The sequence below is a fragment of the Eleutherodactylus coqui genome, unplaced genomic scaffold, assembly GCF_035609145.1.
Source record: "Eleutherodactylus coqui strain aEleCoq1 unplaced genomic scaffold, aEleCoq1.hap1 HAP1_SCAFFOLD_657, whole genome shotgun sequence".
In the NCBI taxonomy this organism is placed as follows: Eukaryota; Metazoa; Chordata; class Amphibia; order Anura; family Eleutherodactylidae; genus Eleutherodactylus; species Eleutherodactylus coqui.
The window spans coordinates 22,256-41,643 of NW_027101839.1; the positions used below are offsets into that span (position 1 = coordinate 22,256).

Here is a 19,388-nt window from a genome sequence, read left to right on the forward strand (position 1 = left end):
GAGAGTATGCGTGGGGGAGTGATTGTGTTGATACCAAAAAAAGGAAGCCTGAAAAGTCTGAAAAATTGGAGGCCCATCACGTTACTTAACTGTGATTACAAGATTTATGCGAAGATAGTGGCCAACAGAATGAGAGATGTGGTTGAATGTGTGGTGAGTGAAGAGCAATTTTGTGCGGTGCCTGGTAGAAGAGTGCAAGAGAGTCTGGTGTTGTTGAGAGATGTGTTGTGGGATTGTAAGAGTAGAGAGAAGAGTGTGTATGTTGTGTCTATAGACTTTGAAAAGGCGTATGATAGATTGTCTCATAGTTTTTTGTTTAGAGTGTTGTTACGAATGGGTTTCCCGAGTGATTTTGTGTGGAGAGTTCAGAGTTTGTATAATGGAATGTATAGCAGAGTGTTGGTGAATGGATGTGTGGGGAGAAAGGTGAATGGATGTTCTGGGGTGCGGCAGGGCTGTCCGCTGTCCGCAGTCGCCTTTATCTGTGCGATTGAGCCATTGTTGTGCCTGTTGAGAAAGGACAAAGTTGTGAGAGGGATTCATATTCCAGGAAGTGGTGGGAAAGAGTTAAAAGTGTGTGCGTATATGGATGATGTGTGTGTGGTGTGCGAGTCAGAGAGTGCTGTGCGTAGAGTCAAGTTGTTAGCGTCTATTTTTTGTGGTGCGTCTGCTTTTAGAGTGAATTGGTCAAAGAGTGAATGTAAAGTATTTGGGGAGGTAGGTGGAGTGAGAGATTTAGGTTTGAATGTAGTGTCTGGGCCAATGAAAATTCTGGGGGTCATGTTTAATGACTCTGTGGATGGTAAAGAGAGTTGGGAGGCAGCAAAGGAAAGAGTGGAGAAACGGTTGACCTTCTGGAGGATGAGAGATCTTAGTCTCCTGGGAAAAATAGTAGTGATCAAGAGTATTGTTCTGCCAATCTTTTTGTATGTGGCAATGATCTTCCCGCCTGACTATATGAGGCTCAGGAGTTTAAATAGGATTCTATTTGTTTTTTTCTGGGGATCTAAGATGGAGCGCTTGAAAAGAGAGACTGTGGTGAAGAACTGGAGGAATGGTGGTATGAGTTTCCCGAACCTAGAAGTTTATTTTGGAGTGAATGGATTAGTTTTTTTATTGGCTGTGATTGAGAGAGAGAGAAAGGTGTCGTGTATGATGAGATATTTGGCTGGGCGACTGTTTGTAAGGTTAAAGTGGTGCAGGAATGACTTGAGTAAGCCTGTTGCATTCGTGGTTCCAAAGTGGTATGAGTGGATTGTAAAGTTTGTAGAGAAGTATGAGTTGAGTGAAGTGGAAGTGAGTATGCTCCGAAATAAACGTCTGCTTGTGAGAATGATTGAGAGTAGGGAAAGGGTGAGTGAGATAAATCTGGTTGGTGGAAGGAATGTGCAGAGAGTATGGGCGAAAGTGAGAATGGATGGAATGACTGGCAGACAGAAAGAAATTGTATGGCAGAGCTTGCATGGCGTACTACCTGTGAGAGAATTCCAGAGGAGTAGAGGTCTGATAGCAAGAGAGACCTGTCCTAGAGTCCAGTGTGGAGGCAGCGAGAGCATAGTCCACTTATTCTGGAATTGTGCCTATGCCCAGAAAGTGGTGAAAAAATTAGGACCGCTCTGTAAAGAGTTAACAGGCATTCAGTTTCTATCTTTTGAGGTACTGATGTTTGGATTAGGTGCGAGTGATGGAGTGAAAGAAAGATTGTTGTGGTTGTTTTTGTCATGTGTGAAAGAAGTGCTGTGGGATGTGAGGAACGTGTATGTGTATAAAAGAGAAGAGCTGAGTGTGAATGCGAGTGTAAGAATGGTGCTAGGGAAGTTATTCATATGCTACCTATGGGATAAGAGGAGGAGGGGGGTGGATGCGGAGGGCGTTTGGAAGGTGAAGAAGTGGATTCAACTTGTTGGATTGTAAAAATAATGTTTTTTCTTTGTGATATTGTTTTTTGTTACTGTGAAAAATAAGAACAGTAATAAAGCCTGATGATGAAAGGGATGAACGTTGCAGTAAATATGCAATGACAGTTTACTTGAAAGTAAAGTAAAGTAAGTTTTCAACCCAATCTGAGGGTATAAAAAAAAAAAAAAAAATCTGTTCTTATCAGTTTAATATCTGATACGTCCCCTATCTGGGGACCATATATTAAATGGATTTTTAGAACAGGGAGCTGGAAAAAGAGCTTGCTCTGTCCACTCCACGCATTGACCTGGTATTGCAGTACCTCCAGGACCGGTGCACCCCCTTTCCTACAGCAGTTTCCAAAAGCAGAAAAACAAAACCGACGAGCAAGAGGTGCAGCGCAGCTGTGGCGGCGGCTGCTGCTACCACCCAAGCACTTTGATTGACACTCAGCCCGTCTGCTCGCAACATTGTATCCACTGAGCAGCTGCGTCTGCCAGAGTGTGCACAGCACAGGTACAACTGGAAGCAAAACACACACACACACACACACCAGTTCATATGGCAGCCGCACTCTATAGTTCGTACCTACCGCTGCGCTAATAGCCAAGTTGGAAACATCGGGCAGGCACAGCGTATCCTGGCAGCCTGCGTCTGTATGCTCCACGTATTCGGGTCATGGGTGTATGTGCAGGGGGCCCGGAGCCCTAGGGGGCCCATAAAGTCTCTCTTCCCCACATTGTAAACCAATGCTATCAATGACGCTTTATAGTTTGGGGGCCCAGTTCCAGACTTTGTACTGGGGCCCCGCAGCTTCAAGTTACACCTCCGGATCAGGATAATGCTAGGCCATTCCAACCAGCCTGTGTGTGTGACCTGCAGTCGCTGGTAGTCGAAAAGCGGCCGGCCCCGGATGCGCGCTTCAGAGTGGACAGACAGCAGCGGACCCCCAATCACACAGGCCCAAGGCTTGCTATGTAGCACGGAATACCTCATTGGACTGCAGCACTCCACGCGGGCTGAGATACACGCTCCACGTGGGATGGGCAGTATTCGTCCATGAAGATCCAGGCCAACGTTTAGAGATGGAGCAACACTCGGGGAGCAAAGAACTCCAACGAACGGACGCCTACTTTACAAGGATGTATTGCTTTATTCAATGCATGGACACAGAAACAGTTCAACCGCTCGATTACAGACCGCAGTCAATACAGTAAAGAAAGAAATGTGTCTGTTTAATGTAAACTTGCATGGAGCTCGTTTGTCAGCCACTGACTGACTGAATGCTGAAACGTGGTCTGACGTTACATGCACCACCAGGGATAAGGCCTTGCCTATAAGCATTCCCCAGCTGGCAAAAACCGAACCTCCCTGCCTATTCCTCACCATGGAAGAACGGAACCTACCTTTTTTTTAAAAAAAGAAAGCCACAGCAGCAGCCAACTCGATTTTGGTAGGCCGCTGTCTCCCCCTTGTGTGCTGCATAAAAAATGCACTCCACTAAAAATAGCAATGATCCACGAAATAGAGCGTATGGAGAGAATGAGGCTTCCAGATGAGCCGTCAGGCTATGATAAATTGTATCACACCTGGGCGATATGGATAGATGCCCGGAGCTCACCCCTATTTACCAAGTGGTTACAGACAGGGACATGTGAGTAACACGTTTAAACCACAATCGTAAAGAGAAACAACAATTCCGGAGCCCGCCCCCCCCCCCCTTTTTGTTTTATTTTTTCTTTCTCCCGTGTCATAGATACCTACCCCCCCCTTACCCTCCCCTCATTCCCCTGTTTGTAGACCTTATAAAATATCACAGACAAACATGATATAGTTCAACTCGAAATTGATTTATTAAGTTTCATTGTCAAAGTTAATTTTACATTGCTTTGAGATAAGGCAAAAGTTTCCCCCCCTCCATGAAACCAATAAAACCTATATTGAATAAAATAAAAATGATGCAGTTACCGGTAGTTCTGCAGCTTCTTGGTGGAAATAAAGACCATCTCCCGTCTCCCAGCTGCAGCAGAGACTGACTGAAATGGCTGCCAAGCCCGGTATTAATGCTTCTAAATTGATGACATCACAAAGGAGTGACATCGTCAGCCTTCCAAACACCTGGCTCAATTGCATACAGTATGTATGTATGTATGCATGTATGTGAGTGAGTCTATCTATCTATCTATCTATCTATCTATCTATCTATCTATCTTTATTAATTATGTAGAATATAGATATGGATTATTTCTAAATTACAGATTTTGTAGATATAGATTAAAGATAGATTTAAGATTGTGTGTGTGTGTGTGTGTGTGTGTGTGTGTGTGTGTGTGTGTGTGTGTGTGTATATATAATGTATATATGTAAAAAAAAATATAAAATCTGTAGTTATGTATGTATGTATGTATGGCGGGCGGGCAAAAAAGGCCTGCTGTATGTTTTTAAGTTCTTCGGATGACCATGCCGCTCTAATATTCTCCTTACTAGGGTCTACTAATGCTGGCCCAGGGGAAGGCAATAAAGCCCTATGGGGCCGAAGCCAATTTCCCTTATTTTAGGTTAAAAGTTTCCATCCGTCCCCACTGGAAATGCGGCCGGCCGAAGAGATCCCTCCAACCGACCGACCGACGCACCTTCAGAGACAAACTAGTGCTTGCTTCTAGTGTCATCGCCGGCTTAACCATCCTTTGTAGGGAGCTGACGAGTCCTGCAGTAGCAGCAGCAGCAGGCTCTGCAAGCCTAGGATGCGTGAGCACGGTGCAAGAGGAAGGACTGAGGGTGTGAGGCTGGGCGCGGTTGAGAAGGCGTGGGGCGGGGCTATGGAAAGTTTTAATAGCTCTCCCAGCTGCCTGGGTGCATTGTGGGTGCGCCCAGAGTGCTGGCTGAGCGTGTTGCCTCAAGCCTTGGAAGTGGAGTTGGGCGGGCCGGGCTACAGGTGAAACCCATTTCGGGTTATCGCTTCTCGGCCTTTTGGCTAAGATCAAGTGTAGTATCTGTTCTTATCAGTTTAATATCTGATACGTCCCCTATCTGGGGACCATATATTAAATGGATTTTTAGAACAGGGAGCTGGAAAAAGAGCTTGCTCTGTCCACTCCACGCATTGACCTGGTATTGCAGTACCTCCAGGACCGGTGCACCCCCTTTCCTACAGCAGTTTCCAAAAGCAGAAAAACAAAACCGACGAGCAAGAGGTGCAGCGCAGCTGTGGCGGCGGCTGCTGCTACCACCCAAGCACTTTGATTGACACTCAGCCCGTCTGCTCGCAACATTGTATCCACTGAGCAGCTGCGTCTGCCAGAGTGTGCACAGCACAGGTACAACTGGAAGCAAAACACACACACACACACACACCAGTTCATATGGCAGCCGCACTCTATAGTTCGTACCTACCGCTGCGCTAATAGCCAAGTTGGAAACATCGGGCAGGCACAGCGTATCCTGGCAGCCTGCGTCTGTATGCTCCACGTATTCGGGTCATGGGTGTATGTGCAGGGGGCCCGGAGCCCTAGGGGGCCCATAAAGTCTCTCTTCCCCACATTGTAAACCAATGCTATCAATGACGCTTTATAGTTTGGGGGCCCAGTTCCAGACTTTGTACTGGGGCCCCGCAGCTTCAAGTTACACCTCCGGATCAGGATAATGCTAGGCCATTCCAACCAGCCTGTGTGTGTGACCTGCAGTCGCTGGTAGTCGAAAAGCGGCCGGCCCCGGATGCGCGCTTCAGAGTGGACAGACAGCAGCGGACCCCCAATCACACAGGCCCAAGGCTTGCTATGTAGCACGGAATACCTCATTGGACTGCAGCACTCCACGCGGGCTGAGATACACGCTCCACGTGGGATGGGCAGTATTCGTCCATGAAGATCCAGGCCAACGTTTAGAGATGGAGCAACACTCGGGGAGCAAAGAACTCCAACGAACGGACGCCTACTTTACAAGGATGTATTGCTTTATTCAATGCATGGACACAGAAACAGTTCAACCGCTCGATTACAGACCGCAGTCAATACAGTAAAGAAAGAAATGTGTCTGTTTAATGTAAACTTGCATGGAGCTCGTTTGTCAGCCACTGACTGACTGAATGCTGAAACGTGGTCTGACGTTACATGCACCACCAGGGATAAGGCCTTGCCTATAAGCATTCCCCAGCTGGCAAAAACCGAACCTCCCTGCCTATTCCTCACCATGGAAGAACGGAACCTACCTTTTTTTTAAAAAAAGAAAGCCACAGCAGCAGCCAACTCGATTTTGGTAGGCCGCTGTCTCCCCCTTGTGTGCTGCATAAAAAATGCACTCCACTAAAAATAGCAATGATCCACGAAATAGAGCGTATGGAGAGAATGAGGCTTCCAGATGAGCCGTCAGGCTATGATAAATTGTATCACACCTGGGCGATATGGATAGATGCCCGGAGCTCACCCCTATTTACCAAGTGGTTACAGACAGGGACATGTGAGTAACACGTTTAAACCACAATCGTAAAGAGAAACAACAATTCCGGAGCCCGCCCCCCCCCCCCCTTTTTGTTTTATTTTTTCTTTCTCCCGTGTCATAGATACCTACCCCCCCCTTACCCTCCCCTCATTCCCCTGTTTGTAGACCTTATAAAATATCACAGACAAACATGATATAGTTCAACTCGAAATTGATTTATTAAGTTTCATTGTCAAAGTTAATTTTACATTGCTTTGAGATAAGGCAAAAGTTTCCCCCCCTCCATGAAACCAATAAAACCTATATTGAATAAAATAAAAATGATGCAGTTACCGGTAGTTCTGCAGCTTCTTGGTGGAAATAAAGACCATCTCCCGTCTCCCAGCTGCAGCAGAGACTGACTGAAATGGCTGCCAAGCCCGGTATTAATGCTTCTAAATTGATGACATCACAAAGGAGTGACATCGTCAGCCTTCCAAACACCTGGCTCAATTGCATACAGTATGTATGTATGTATGCATGTATGTGAGTGAGTCTATCTATCTATCTATCTATCTATCTATCTATCTTTATTAATTATGTAGAATATAGATATGGATTATTTCTAAATTACAGATTTTGTAGATATAGATTAAAGATAGATTTAAGATTGTGTGTGTGTGTGTGTGTGTGTGTGTGTGTGTGTGTGTGTGTGTGTGTGTGTGTGTGTGTGTATATATAATGTATATATGTAAAAAAAAATATAAAATCTGTAGTTATGTATGTATGTATGTATGGCGGGCGGGCAAAAAAGGCCTGCTGTATGTTTTTAAGTTCTTCGGATGACCATGCCGCTCTAATATTCTCCTTACTAGGGTCTACTAATGCTGGCCCAGGGGAAGGCAATAAAGCCCTATGGGGCCGAAGCCAATTTCCCTTATTTTAGGTTAAAAGTTTCCATCCGTCCCCACTGGAAATGCGGCCGGCCGAAGAGATCCCTCCAACCGACCGACCGACGCACCTTCAGAGACAAACTAGTGCTTGCTTCTAGTGTCATCGCCGGCTTAACCATCCTTTGTAGGGAGCTGACGAGTCCTGCAGTAGCAGCAGCAGCAGGCTCTGCAAGCCTAGGATGCGTGAGCACGGTGCAAGAGGAAGGACTGAGGGTGTGAGGCTGGGCGCGGTTGAGAAGGCGTGGGGCGGGGCTATGGAAAGTTTTAATAGCTCTCCCAGCTGCCTGGGTGCATTGTGGGTGCGCCCAGAGTGCTGGCTGAGCGTGTTGCCTCAAGCCTTGGAAGTGGAGTTGGGCGGGCCGGGCTACAGGTGAAACCCATTTCGGGTTATCGCTTCTCGGCCTTTTGGCTAAGATCAAGTGTAGTATCTGTTCTTATCAGTTTAATATCTGATACGTCCCCTATCTGGGGACCAATATATTAAATGGATTTTTAGAACAGGGAGCTGGAAAAAGAGCTTGCTCTGTCCACTCCACGCATTGACCTGGTATTGCAGTACCTCCAGGACCGGTGCACCCCCTTTCCTACAGCAGTTTCCAAAAGCAGAAAAACAAAACCGACGAGCAAGAGGTGCAGCGCAGCTGTGGCGGCGGCTGCTGCTACCACCCAAGCACTTTGATTGACACTCAGCCCGTCTGCTCGCAACATTGTATCCACTGAGCAGCTGCGTCTGCCAGAGTGTGCACAGCACAGGTACAACTGGAAGCAAAACACACACACACACACACACCAGTTCATATGGCAGCCGCACTCTATAGTTCGTACCTACCGCTGCGCTAATAGCCAAGTTGGAAACATCGGGCAGGCACAGCGTATCCTGGCAGCCTGCGTCTGTATGCTCCACGTATTCGGGTCATGGGTGTATGTGCAGGGGGCCCGGAGCCCTAGGGGGCCCATAAAGTCTCTCTTCCCCACATTGTAAACCAATGCTATCAATGACGCTTTATAGTTTGGGGGCCCAGTTCCAGACTTTGTACTGGGGCCCCGCAGCTTCAAGTTACACCTCCGGATCAGGATAATGCTAGGCCATTCCAACCAGCCTGTGTGTGTGACCTGCAGTCGCTGGTAGTCGAAAAGCGGCCGGCCCCGGATGCGCGCTTCAGAGTGGACAGACAGCAGCGGACCCCCAATCACACAGGCCCAAGGCTTGCTATGTAGCACGGAATACCTCATTGGACTGCAGCACTCCACGCGGGCTGAGATACACGCTCCACGTGGGATGGGCAGTATTCGTCCATGAAGATCCAGGCCAACGTTTAGAGATGGAGCAACACTCGGGGAGCAAAGAACTCCAACGAACGGACGCCTACTTTACAAGGATGTATTGCTTTATTCAATGCATGGACACAGAAACAGTTCAACCGCTCGATTACAGACCGCAGTCAATACAGTAAAGAAAGAAATGTGTCTGTTTAATGTAAACTTGCATGGAGCTCGTTTGTCAGCCACTGACTGACTGAATGCTGAAACGTGGTCTGACGTTACATGCACCACCAGGGATAAGGCCTTGCCTATAAGCATTCCCCAGCTGGCAAAAACCGAACCTCCCTGCCTATTCCTCACCATGGAAGAACGGAACCTACCTTTTTTTTAAAAAAAGAAAGCCACAGCAGCAGCCAACTCGATTTTGGTAGGCCGCTGTCTCCCCCTTGTGTGCTGCATAAAAAATGCACTCCACTAAAAATAGCAATGATCCACGAAATAGAGCGTATGGAGAGAATGAGGCTTCCAGATGAGCCGTCAGGCTATGATAAATTGTATCACACCTGGGCGATATGGATAGATGCCCGGAGCTCACCCCTATTTACCAAGTGGTTACAGACAGGGACATGTGAGTAACACGTTTAAACCACAATCGTAAAGAGAAACAACAATTCCGGAGCCCGCCCCCCCCCCCCTTTTTGTTTTATTTTTTCTTTCTCCCGTGTCATAGATACCTACCCCCCCCTTACCCTCCCCTCATTCCCCTGTTTGTAGACCTTATAAAATATCACAGACAAACATGATATAGTTCAACTCGAAATTGATTTATTAAGTTTCATTGTCAAAGTTAATTTTACATTGCTTTGAGATAAGGCAAAAGTTTCCCCCCCTCCATGAAACCAATAAAACCTATATTGAATAAAATAAAAATGATGCAGTTACCGGTAGTTCTGCAGCTTCTTGGTGGAAATAAAGACCATCTCCCGTCTCCCAGCTGCAGCAGAGACTGACTGAAATGGCTGCCAAGCCCGGTATTAATGCTTCTAAATTGATGACATCACAAAGGAGTGACATCGTCAGCCTTCCAAACACCTGGCTCAATTGCATACAGTATGTATGTATGTATGCATGTATGTGAGTGAGTCTATCTATCTATCTATCTATCTATCTATCTATCTATCTATCTATTAATTATGTAGAATATAGATATGGATTATTTCTAAATTACAGATTTTGTAGATATAGATTAAAGATAGATTTAAGATTGATTGTGTGTGTGTGTGTGTGTGTGTGTGTGTGTGTGTGTGTGTGTGTGTGTGTGTGTGTATATATAATGTATATATGTAAAAAAAAATATAAAATCTGTAGTTATGTATGTATGTATGTATGGCGGGCGGGCAAAAAAGGCCTGCTGTATGTTTTTAAGTTCTTCGGATGACCATGCCGCTCTAATATTCTCCTTACTAGGGTCTACTAATGCTGGCCCAGGGGAAGGCAATAAAGCCCTATGGGGCCGAAGCCAATTTCCCTTATTTTAGGTTAAAAGTTTCCATCCGTCCCCACTGGAAATGCGGCCGGCCGAAGAGATCCCTCCAACCGACCGACCGACGCACCTTCAGAGACAAACTAGTGCTTGCTTCTAGTGTCATCGCCGGCTTAACCATCCTTTGTAGGGAGCTGACGAGTCCTGCAGTAGCAGCAGCAGCAGGCTCTGCAAGCCTAGGATGCGTGAGCACGGTGCAAGAGGAAGGACTGAGGGTGTGAGGCTGGGCGCGGTTGAGAAGGCGTGGGGCGGGGCTATGGAAAGTTTTAATAGCTCTCCCAGCTGCCTGGGTGCATTGTGGGTGCGCCCAGAGTGCTGGCTGAGCGTGTTGCCTCAAGCCTTGGAAGTGGAGTTGGGCGGGCCGGGCTACAGGTGAAACCCATTTCGGGTTATCGCTTCTCGGCCTTTTGGCTAAGATCAAGTGTAGTATCTGTTCTTATCAGTTTAATATCTGATACGTCCCCTATCTGGGGACCATATATTAAATGGATTTTTAGAACAGGGAGCTGGAAAAAGAGCTTGCTCTGTCCACTCCACGCATTGACCTGGTATTGCAGTACCTCCAGGACCGGTGCACCCCCTTTCCTACAGCAGTTTCCAAAAGCAGAAAAACAAAACCGACGAGCAAGAGGTGCAGCGCAGCTGTGGCGGCGGCTGCTGCTACCACCCAAGCACTTTGATTGACACTCAGCCCGTCTGCTCGCAACATTGTATCCACTGAGCAGCTGCGTCTGCCAGAGTGTGCACAGCACAGGTACAACTGGAAGCAAAACACACACACACACACACACCAGTTCATATGGCAGCCGCACTCTATAGTTCGTACCTACCGCTGCGCTAATAGCCAAGTTGGAAACATCGGGCAGGCACAGCGTATCCTGGCAGCCTGCGTCTGTATGCTCCACGTATTCGGGTCATGGGTGTATGTGCAGGGGGCCCGGAGCCCTAGGGGGCCCATAAAGTCTCTCTTCCCCACATTGTAAACCAATGCTATCAATGACGCTTTATAGTTTGGGGGCCCAGTTCCAGACTTTGTACTGGGGCCCCGCAGCTTCAAGTTACACCTCCGGATCAGGATAATGCTAGGCCATTCCAACCAGCCTGTGTGTGTGACCTGCAGTCGCTGGTAGTCGAAAAGCGGCCGGCCCCGGATGCGCGCTTCAGAGTGGACAGACAGCAGCGGACCCCCAATCACACAGGCCCAAGGCTTGCTATGTAGCACGGAATACCTCATTGGACTGCAGCACTCCACGCGGGCTGAGATACACGCTCCACGTGGGATGGGCAGTATTCGTCCATGAAGATCCAGGCCAACGTTTAGAGATGGAGCAACACTCGGGGAGCAAAGAACTCCAACGAACGGACGCCTACTTTACAAGGATGTATTGCTTTATTCAATGCATGGACACAGAAACAGTTCAACCGCTCGATTACAGACCGCAGTCAATACAGTAAAGAAAGAAATGTGTCTGTTTAATGTAAACTTGCATGGAGCTCGTTTGTCAGCCACTGACTGACTGAATGCTGAAACGTGGTCTGACGTTACATGCACCACCAGGGATAAGGCCTTGCCTATAAGCATTCCCCAGCTGGCAAAAACCGAACCTCCCTGCCTATTCCTCACCATGGAAGAACGGAACCTACCTTTTTTTTAAAAAAAGAAAGCCACAGCAGCAGCCAACTCGATTTTGGTAGGCCGCTGTCTCCCCCTTGTGTGCTGCATAAAAAATGCACTCCACTAAAAATAGCAATGATCCACGAAATAGAGCGTATGGAGAGAATGAGGCTTCCAGATGAGCCGTCAGGCTATGATAAATTGTATCACACCTGGGCGATATGGATAGATGCCCGGAGCTCACCCCTATTTACCAAGTGGTTACAGACAGGGACATGTGAGTAACACGTTTAAACCACAATCGTAAAGAGAAACAACAATTCCGGAGCCCGCCCCCCCCCCCCTTTTTGTTTTATTTTTTCTTTCTCCCGTGTCATAGATACCTACCCCCCCCTTACCCTCCCCTCATTCCCCTGTTTGTAGACCTTATAAAATATCACAGACAAACATGATATAGTTCAACTCGAAATTGATTTATTAAGTTTCATTGTCAAAGTTAATTTTACATTGCTTTGAGATAAGGCAAAAGTTTCCCCCCCTCCATGAAACCAATAAAACCTATATTGAATAAAATAAAAATGATGCAGTTACCGGTAGTTCTGCAGCTTCTTGGTGGAAATAAAGACCATCTCCCGTCTCCCAGCTGCAGCAGAGACTGACTGAAATGGCTGCCAAGCCCGGTATTAATGCTTCTAAATTGATGACATCACAAAGGAGTGACATCGTCAGCCTTCCAAACACCTGGCTCAATTGCATACAGTATGTATGTATGTATGCATGTATGTGAGTGAGTCTATCTATCTATCTATCTATCTATCTATCTATCTATCTATCTATTAATTATGTAGAATATAGATATGGATTATTTCTAAATTACAGATTTTGTAGATATAGATTAAAGATAGATTTAAGATTGTGTGTGTGTGTGTGTGTGTGTGTGTGTGTGTGTGTGTGTGTGTGTGTGTGTGTGTGTGTGTATATATAATGTATATATGTAAAAAAAAATATAAAATCTGTAGTTATGTATGTATGTATGTATGGCGGGCGGGCAAAAAAGGCCTGCTGTATGTTTTTAAGTTCTTCGGATGACCATGCCGCTCTAATATTCTCCTTACTAGGGTCTACTAATGCTGGCCCAGGGGAAGGCAATAAAGCCCTATGGGGCCGAAGCCAATTTCCCTTATTTTAGGTTAAAAGTTTCCATCCGTCCCCACTGGAAATGCGGCCGGCCGAAGAGATCCCTCCAACCGACCGACCGACGCACCTTCAGAGACAAACTAGTGCTTGCTTCTAGTGTCATCGCCGGCTTAACCATCCTTTGTAGGGAGCTGACGAGTCCTGCAGTAGCAGCAGCAGCAGGCTCTGCAAGCCTAGGATGCGTGAGCACGGTGCAAGAGGAAGGACTGAGGGTGTGAGGCTGGGCGCGGTTGAGAAGGCGTGGGGCGGGGCTATGGAAAGTTTTAATAGCTCTCCCAGCTGCCTGGGTGCATTGTGGGTGCGCCCAGAGTGCTGGCTGAGCGTGTTGCCTCAAGCCTTGGAAGTGGAGTTGGGCGGGCCGGGCTACAGGTGAAACCCATTTCGGGTTATCGCTTCTCGGCCTTTTGGCTAAGATCAAGTGTAGTATCTGTTCTTATCAGTTTAATATCTGATACGTCCCCTATCTGGGGACCATATATTAAATGGATTTTTAGAACAGGGAGCTGGAAAAAGAGCTTGCTCTGTCCACTCCACGCATTGACCTGGTATTGCAGTACCTCCAGGACCGGTGCACCCCCTTTCCTACAGCAGTTTCCAAAAGCAGAAAAACAAAACCGACGAGCAAGAGGTGCAGCGCAGCTGTGGCGGCGGCTGCTGCTACCACCCAAGCACTTTGATTGACACTCAGCCCGTCTGCTCGCAACATTGTATCCACTGAGCAGCTGCGTCTGCCAGAGTGTGCACAGCACAGGTACAACTGGAAGCAAAACACACACACACACACACACCAGTTCATATGGCAGCCGCACTCTATAGTTCGTACCTACCGCTGCGCTAATAGCCAAGTTGGAAACATCGGGCAGGCACAGCGTATCCTGGCAGCCTGCGTCTGTATGCTCCACGTATTCGGGTCATGGGTGTATGTGCAGGGGGCCCGGAGCCCTAGGGGGCCCATAAAGTCTCTCTTCCCCACATTGTAAACCAATGCTATCAATGACGCTTTATAGTTTGGGGGCCCAGTTCCAGACTTTGTACTGGGGCCCCGCAGCTTCAAGTTACACCTCCGGATCAGGATAATGCTAGGCCATTCCAACCAGCCTGTGTGTGTGACCTGCAGTCGCTGGTAGTCGAAAAGCGGCCGGCCCCGGATGCGCGCTTCAGAGTGGACAGACAGCAGCGGACCCCCAATCACACAGGCCCAAGGCTTGCTATGTAGCACGGAATACCTCATTGGACTGCAGCACTCCACGCGGGCTGAGATACACGCTCCACGTGGGATGGGCAGTATTCGTCCATGAAGATCCAGGCCAACGTTTAGAGATGGAGCAACACTCGGGGAGCAAAGAACTCCAACGAACGGACGCCTACTTTACAAGGATGTATTGCTTTATTCAATGCATGGACACAGAAACAGTTCAACCGCTCGATTACAGACCGCAGTCAATACAGTAAAGAAAGAAATGTGTCTGTTTAATGTAAACTTGCATGGAGCTCGTTTGTCAGCCACTGACTGACTGAATGCTGAAACGTGGTCTGACGTTACATGCACCACCAGGGATAAGGCCTTGCCTATAAGCATTCCCCAGCTGGCAAAAACCGAACCTCCCTGCCTATTCCTCACCATGGAAGAACGGAACCTACCTTTTTTTTAAAAAAAGAAAGCCACAGCAGCAGCCAACTCGATTTTGGTAGGCCGCTGTCTCCCCCTTGTGTGCTGCATAAAAAATGCACTCCACTAAAAATAGCAATGATCCACGAAATAGAGCGTATGGAGAGAATGAGGCTTCCAGATGAGCCGTCAGGCTATGATAAATTGTATCACACCTGGGCGATATGGATAGATGCCCGGAGCTCACCCCTATTTACCAAGTGGTTACAGACAGGGACATGTGAGTAACACGTTTAAACCACAATCGTAAAGAGAAACAACAATTCCGGAGCCCGCCCCCCCCCCCCTTTTTGTTTTATTTTTTCTTTCTCCCGTGTCATAGATACCTACCCCCCCCTTACCCTCCCCTCATTCCCCTGTTTGTAGACCTTATAAAATATCACAGACAAACATGATATAGTTCAACTCGAAATTGATTTATTAAGTTTCATTGTCAAAGTTAATTTTACATTGCTTTGAGATAAGGCAAAAGTTTCCCCCCCTCCATGAAACCAATAAAACCTATATTGAATAAAATAAAAATGATGCAGTTACCGGTAGTTCTGCAGCTTCTTGGTGGAAATAAAGACCATCTCCCGTCTCCCAGCTGCAGCAGAGACTGACTGAAATGGCTGCCAAGCCCGGTATTAATGCCTAAATTGATGACATCACAAAGGAGTGACATCGTCAGCCTTCCAAACACCTGGCTCAATTGCATACAGTATGTATGTATGTATGCATGTATGTGAGTGAGTCTATCTATCTATCTATCTATCTATCTATCTATCTATCTATCTATCTTATTAATTATGTAGAATATAGATATGGATTATTTCTAAATTACAGATTTTGTAGATATAGATTAAAGATAGATTTAAGATTGTGTGTGTGTGTGTGTGTGTGTGTGTGTGTGTGTGTGTGTGTGTGTGTGTGTGTGTGTGTATATATAATGTATATATGTAAAAAAAAATATAAAATCTGTAGTTATGTATGTATGTATGTATGGCGGGCGGGCAAAAAAGGCCTGCTGTATGTTTTTAAGTTCTTCGGATGACCATGCCGCTCTAATATTCTCCTTACTAGGGTCTACTAATGCTGGCCCAGGGGAAGGCAATAAAGCCCTATGGGGCCGAAGCCAATTTCCCTTATTTTAGGTTAAAAGTTTCCATCCGTCCCCACTGGAAATGCGGCCGGCCGAAGAGATCCCTCCAACCGACCGACCGACGCACCTTCAGAGACAAACTAGTGCTTGCTTCTAGTGTCATCGCCGGCTTAACCATCCTTTGTAGGGAGCTGACGAGTCCTGCAGTAGCAGCAGCAGCAGGCTCTGCAAGCCTAGGATGCGTGAGCACGGTGCAAGAGGAAGGACTGAGGGTGTGAGGCTGGGCGCGGTTGAGAAGGCGTGGGGCGGGGCTATGGAAAGTTTTAATAGCTCTCCCAGCTGCCTGGGTGCATTGTGGGTGCGCCCAGAGTGCTGGCTGAGCGTGTTGCCTCAAGCCTTGGAAGTGGAGTTGGGCGGGCCGGGCTACAGGTGAAACCCATTTCGGGTTATCGCTTCTCGGCCTTTTGGCTAAGATCAAGTGTAGTATCTGTTCTTATCAGTTTAATATCTGATACGTCCCCTATCTGGGGACCATATATTAAATGGATTTTTAGAACAGGGAGCTGGAAAAAGAGCTTGCTCTGTCCACTCCACGCATTGACCTGGTATTGCAGTACCTCCAGGACCGGTGCACCCCCTTTCCTACAGCAGTTTCCAAAAGCAGAAAAACAAAACCGACGAGCAAGAGGTGCAGCGCAGCTGTGGCGGCGGCTGCTGCTACCACCCAAGCACTTTGATTGACACTCAGCCCGTCTGCTCGCAACATTGTATCCACTGAGCAGCTGCGTCTGCCAGAGTGTGCACAGCACAGGTACAACTGGAAGCAAAACACACACACACACACACACCAGTTCATATGGCAGCCGCACTCTATAGTTCGTACCTACCGCTGCGCTAATAGCCAAGTTGGAAACATCGGGCAGGCACAGCGTATCCTGGCAGCCTGCGTCTGTATGCTCCACGTATTCGGGTCATGGGTGTATGTGCAGGGGGCCCGGAGCCCTAGGGGGCCCATAAAGTCTCTCTTCCCCACATTGTAAACCAATGCTATCAATGACGCTTTATAGTTTGGGGGCCCAGTTCCAGACTTTGTACTGGGGCCCCGCAGCTTCAAGTTACACCTCCGGATCAGGATAATGCTAGGCCATTCCAACCAGCCTGTGTGTGTGACCTGCAGTCGCTGGTAGTCGAAAAGCGGCCGGCCCCGGATGCGCGCTTCAGAGTGGACAGACAGCAGCGGACCCCCAATCACACAGGCCCAAGGCTTGCTATGTAGCACGGAATACCTCATTGGACTGCAGCACTCCACGCGGGCTGAGATACACGCTCCACGTGGGATGGGCAGTATTCGTCCATGAAGATCCAGGCCAACGTTTAGAGATGGAGCAACACTCGGGGAGCAAAGAACTCCAACGAACGGACGCCTACTTTACAAGGATGTATTGCTTTATTCAATGCATGGACACAGAAACAGTTCAACCGCTCGATTACAGACCGCAGTCAATACAGTAAAGAAAGAAATGTGTCTGTTTAATGTAAACTTGCATGGAGCTCGTTTGTCAGCCACTGACTGACTGAATGCTGAAACGTGGTCTGACGTTACATGCACCACCAGGGATAAGGCCTTGCCTATAAGCATTCCCCAGCTGGCAAAAACCGAACCTCCCTGCCTATTCCTCACCATGGAAGAACGGAACCTACCTTTTTTTTAAAAAAGAAAGCCACAGCAGCAGCCAACTCGATTTTGGTAGGCCGCTGTCTCCCCCTTGTGTGCTGCATAAAAAATGCACTCCACTAAAAATAGCAATGATCCACGAAATAGAGCGTATGGAGAGAATGAGGCTTCCAGATGAGCCGTCAGGCTATGATAAATTGTATCACACCTGGGCGATATGGATAGATGCCCGGAGCTCACCCCTATTTACCAAGTGGTTACAGACAGGGACATGTGAGTAACACGTTTAAACCACAATCGTAAAGAGAAACAACAATTCCGGAGCCCGCCCCCCCCCCCCTTTTTGTTTTATTTTTTCTTTCTCCCGTGTCATAGATACCTACCCCCCCCTTACCCTCCCCTCATTCCCCTGTTTGTAGACCTTATAAAATATCACAGACAAACATGATATAGTTCAACTCGAAATTGATTTATTAAGTTTCATTGTCAAAGTTAATTTTACATTGCTTTGAGATAAGGCAAAAGTTTCCCCCCCTCCATGAAACCAATAAAACCTATATTGAATAAAATAAAAATGATGCAGTTACCGGTAGTTCTGCAGCTTCTTGGTGGAAATAAAGACCATCTCCCGTCTCCCAGCTGCAGCAGAGACTGACTGAAATGGCTGCCAAGCCCGGTATTAATGCTTCTAAATTGATGACATCACAAAGGAGTGACATCGTCAGCCTTCCAAACACCTGGCTCAATTGCATACAGTATGTATGTATGTATGCATGTATGTGAGTGAGTCTATCTATCTATCTATCTATCTATCTATCTATCTATCTATCTTTATTAATTATGTAGAATATAGATATGGATTATTTCTAAATTACAGATTTTGTAGATATAGATTAAAGATAGATTTAAGATTGTGTGTGTGTGTGTGTGTGTGTGTGTGTGTGTGTGTGTGTGTGTGTGTATATATAATGTATATATGTAAAAAAAAATATAAAATCTGTAGTTATGTATGTATGTATGTATGGCGGGCGGGCAAAAAAGGCCTGCTGTATGTTTTTAAGTTCTTCGGATGACCATGCCGCTCTAATATTCTCCTTACTAGGGTCTACTAATGCTGGCCCAGGGGAAGGCAATAAAGCCCTATGGGGCCGAAGCCAATTTCCCTTATTTTAGGTTAAAAGTTTCCATCCGTCCCCACTGGAAATGCGGCCGGCCGAAGAGATCCCTCCAACCGACCGACCGACGCACCTTCAGAGACAAACTAGTGCTTGCTTCTAGTGTCATCGCCGGCTTAACCATCCTTTGTAGGGAGCTGACGAGTCCTGCAGTAGCAGCAGCAGCAGGCTCTGCAAGCCTAGGATGCGTGAGCACGGTGCAAGAGGAAGGACTGAGGGTGTGAGGCTGGGCGCGGTTGAGAAGGCGTGGGGCGGGGCTATGGAAAGTTTTAATAGCTCTCCCAGCTGCCTGGGTGCATTGTGGGTGCGCCCAGAGTGCTGGCTGAGCGTGTTGCCTCAAGCCTTGGAAGTGGAGTTGGGCGGGCCGGGCTACAGGTGAAACCCATTTCGGGTTATCGCTTCTCGGCCTTTTGGCTAAGATCAAGTGTAGTATCTGTTCTTATCAGTTTAATATCTGATACGTCCCCTATCTGGGGACCATATATTAAATGGATTTTTAGAACAGGGAGCTGGAAAAAGAGCTTGCTCTGTCCACTCCACGCATTGACCTGGTATTGCAGTACCTCCAGGACCGGTGCACCCCCTTTCCTACAGCAGTTTCCAAAAGCAGAAAAACAAAACCGACGAGCAAGAGGTGCAGCGCAGCTGTGGCGGCGGCTGCTGCTACCACCCAAGCACTTTGATTGACACTCAGCCCGTCTGCTCGCAACATTGTATCCACTGAGCAGCTGCGTCTGCCAGAGTGTGCACAGCACAGGTACAACTGGAAGCAAAACACACACACACACACACACCAGTTCATATGGCAGCCGCACTCTATAGTTCGTACCTACCGCTGCGCTAATAGCCAAGTTGGAAACATCGGGCAGGCACAGCGTATCCTGGCAGCCTGCGTCTGTATG

General features: G+C 47.4%; 7 non-coding genes across 7 annotated transcripts; all 7 read left to right on the plus strand.

Moving 5' to 3' along the window:
* The first annotated feature begins 2,046 nt into the window (after window positions 1-2,046).
* LOC136591907 (U2 spliceosomal RNA) lies at window positions 2,047-2,243 on the plus strand. Its single transcript, XR_010788024.1, has one exon. It is a non-coding gene; the product is annotated as a U2 spliceosomal RNA (small nuclear RNA).
* A 2,610-nt stretch (window positions 2,244-4,853) lies between these two features.
* LOC136591902 (U2 spliceosomal RNA) lies at window positions 4,854-5,044 on the plus strand. Its single transcript, XR_010788019.1, has one exon. It is a non-coding gene; the product is annotated as a U2 spliceosomal RNA (small nuclear RNA).
* Window positions 5,045-7,657: 2,613 nt separating this feature from the next.
* On the plus strand, window positions 7,658-7,849 carry LOC136591898 (U2 spliceosomal RNA). The gene has a single exon (XR_010788016.1). It is a non-coding gene; the product is annotated as a U2 spliceosomal RNA (small nuclear RNA).
* A 2,616-nt stretch (window positions 7,850-10,465) lies between these two features.
* On the plus strand, window positions 10,466-10,656 carry LOC136591903 (U2 spliceosomal RNA). Its single transcript, XR_010788020.1, has one exon. It is a non-coding gene; the product is annotated as a U2 spliceosomal RNA (small nuclear RNA).
* A 2,618-nt stretch (window positions 10,657-13,274) lies between these two features.
* LOC136591904 (U2 spliceosomal RNA) lies at window positions 13,275-13,465 on the plus strand. The gene has a single exon (XR_010788021.1). It is a non-coding gene; the product is annotated as a U2 spliceosomal RNA (small nuclear RNA).
* A 2,619-nt stretch (window positions 13,466-16,084) lies between these two features.
* On the plus strand, window positions 16,085-16,275 carry LOC136591905 (U2 spliceosomal RNA). Its single transcript, XR_010788022.1, has one exon. It is a non-coding gene; the product is annotated as a U2 spliceosomal RNA (small nuclear RNA).
* A 2,605-nt stretch (window positions 16,276-18,880) lies between these two features.
* On the plus strand, window positions 18,881-19,071 carry LOC136591906 (U2 spliceosomal RNA). Its single transcript, XR_010788023.1, has one exon. It is a non-coding gene; the product is annotated as a U2 spliceosomal RNA (small nuclear RNA).
* The last annotated feature ends 317 nt before the right edge of the window (window positions 19,072-19,388 follow it).